Source organism: Colobus angolensis, unplaced genomic scaffold (genome assembly GCF_000951035.1).
Source record: "Colobus angolensis palliatus isolate OR3802 unplaced genomic scaffold, Cang.pa_1.0 Scaffold163, whole genome shotgun sequence".
Lineage (NCBI taxonomy): Eukaryota > Metazoa > Chordata > Mammalia > Primates > Cercopithecidae > Colobus > Colobus angolensis.
Window position 1 is genome coordinate 7,877,740 of NW_012114744.1, and position 2,988 is coordinate 7,880,727.

General features: G+C 37.1%; 1 pseudogene; it reads left to right on the plus strand.

The window, feature by feature from the left end:
- Window positions 1-1,305: 1,305 nt before the first annotated feature.
- On the plus strand, window positions 1,306-1,677 carry LOC105508534 (annotated as a pseudogene).
- Window positions 1,678-2,988: the final 1,311 nt, after the last annotated feature.

The window sequence follows — 2,988 nt, forward strand, 5'->3', positions numbered from 1 at the left end:
GCCTCCTGGGTTTACGCCATTCTCCTGCCTCAGCCTCCCGAGTAGCTGGGACTACAGGCGCCCGCCACCTCGCCCGGCTAGTTTTTTGTATTTTTTTTTTAGTAGAGACGGGGTTTCACGGTGTTAACCAGGATGGTCTCGATCTCCTGACCTCGTGATCCACCCGTCTCAGCCTCCCAAAGTGCTGGGATTACAGGCTTGAGCCACCGCGCCCAGCCACTTTTTTTTCTTTAAAATTTTTTTTTTTAGAGACAAGTTCTCACACTGCCCAACCAGGCTGAAGTGTAATGGTGGTATCATACCTCAATTGATTCTTCAACCTCAGCCTCCAGCTGGGATTACAAGCACAGGCCACCATGCCTGGCCTGAACATTTTCAACTGAAAACTGTGTAATTGTCAAACAGATAGGGAGGAAGAAAAGATGAGTAAATGAACAGTAACAATGGATGCTGGAGAACAATAGAATAATATATCCAGAGTTTATTGAGGAAAAAATAAATCACAACCCGGATTTGTAGAGACCTCAGAAGTTTCTCAAAAAAATGCCTGCCCCGGTCTCATCTTTGTGGGAAGATAAAGAAAAAATGAACACATAGTGATAGATCTCCACTAGGGAAACTCCTAAAGATGTAATTCAGGAGGAAGGAAAAGAAGCTCAGAAAAGAAGACTTGAATGCAAGAAAGCAAGAAAATTGAAATATATATATATAATTGTAGATAAATCTAAGGAAATATTTATTAGAATTAAGAAGTGATTAGAATTAAGATCCTGGTTTCAAATGGAGATGAGGAATTAATTAATTTTGGACTTTGTTAAAAATACACTATAAAATTTTAAAGATATTAACAAATAAAATAGAAATAGGATGTATAACTTCCAAATTAGTAGAGAAAAAATATGTGATAAAAAAAACAAAAGCAAAATAAGCCAAAGGAAAAGAAAAAAAGAAAAATAAATGAGACAAATATAAAGCAAAAAGTTATGTGGTAGAAACAAGTAAAAGATTTCAGTACTATATAGACAAAAAATATCAGCAAAAGACAACCTGGATAGCTGTTTTAATAATCAGGCAACCTGGATAACTGCTTTAACATCAGCTGTTTTAATTTAAGACGAAAGAAAAGCTTCATTTGTGATTTATTTAAAAAAAATCACTATATGAAGATGAGAAGTTCAATTAATCAAGGTCTTTTAAACATTTAACTTTGTATACATGTAGTTCAAATAGCTTCAAAATACTCAAAGAAAAGGTAATTAAAACTATAATAAGAAGTGGACGGCTTTCCAACTTTGATCCGGGAGAATGGCTCCCGCAAAGAAGGGTGGCGAGAAGAAAAAGGGCCATTCTGCCATCAACGAAGTGGTGACGCGAGAATACACCATCGATATTCACAAGTGCATCCATGGAGTGGGCTTCAAGAAGCGTGTCCCTCGGGAACTCAAAGAGATTCGGCAATCTGTCATGAAGGAGGTGGGAACTGCAGATGTGCTCATTGATACCAGGCGCAACAAAGCGGTCTGGGCCGAAGGAATAAAGAATGACCCATACCGTATCCGTGTGTGGTTGTCCAGAAACCGTAATGAGGATGAAGATTCACCAAATAAGCTCTATACCTTGATTACCTATGTAACCTGTTACCACTTCCAAAAATCTACAGACAGTCAATGTGAATGAGAACTAATCGCTGATCGTCAAATACATCAAATAAAGTTATAAAATTGCAAAAAATAAAAATAAAACAGAGAGAGGAAATGGACAATCATCATTAAAGGGAGAGATGTCAACACAGCTCTATTATTGAGAGGCCAATGGATAGGAAAGATTTGAACAATGAAATAGGCTAGACATGTACAGAACCCTCCACCTAAAATATAGGGAATACAAAGTCTTCTCTACCACATAAGAAACAAGTTTTAAAAAATGGTCACAAGCAAGTTTTTTGACTTTTAAGTCAAAAAAATTTAAAAATTGCTATCAGGGCCGGGCGCGGTGGCTCAAGCCTGTAATCCCAGCACTTTGGGAGGACATGGTGGTAAGATTGCTTGAGCCAAGGAGTTCAAGACCAGCCTGGGCAACAAAGCAAGATCCCATCTCTACAAAAAAAAAGTTAAAAATTAACTGGGCATAATGGTGGTAGTCCCAGCTACCTGGGAGGCTGAGGTGGGAGGATCACTTGAACTCAGGAGTTATAGGCTGGAGTGAGTCATGGCCACACCCCTGCACTCCAGCCTGAGCAGCAGAGTGAGCCTGTCTCTTAAAAAAATAAAATAAAATCTGAGACTATTTGAAACTTATTTTTTAATGAAAATTAGGCGCATAAAACTGGCTTAATCATGACCCTTAAATTATGACACAGTAGAGTCATTTACCCAAGAATGGCCTGTTTTATTTTATTTTATCTTAAAAATAATGAACACTTGGAAATTTATTACCAAACTTCAGCTCATCACCAAACCTGAGAACTTAAAATATTCACAGGTAACTTAAACATTTACCAATAAGAACAACAACAACAATAATAATAATAATACCTCAGTGGATTGGTTAGCAACATATTAAACACATTTGACAGAGAATTAAAGAATCAAAAGAGAGAGCTGAAAAAACTAGCAGATTCCAAGACAATGAGAAAAGAGTAAGGAAAATATAAAAGAAAATTTAAGAGATAAGAAAGTTCAAACATGGTGGCCTAAATGGAGTCTAAGAAAAAGACAACAGAGAATATGGAGAAAAGGTCATGACTCACCAAGATGTAATGACTCACTTTTTTTCAGAACTGATAAAGGATATCAAGCATCATATTTTAAAAACCCAATAAAACCAAAGCCAATTATATAGAAATTCATACCTAAAATGTTATAATGAAATTGGGAACAAGATGGTTGAACTACACTTTTTTTTCTTTTTTTTTGAGACAGAGTCTTGCTCTGTCACCCAGGCTGGAGTGCAGTGGCCGGATCTCAGCTCACTGCAAGCTCCGCCTCC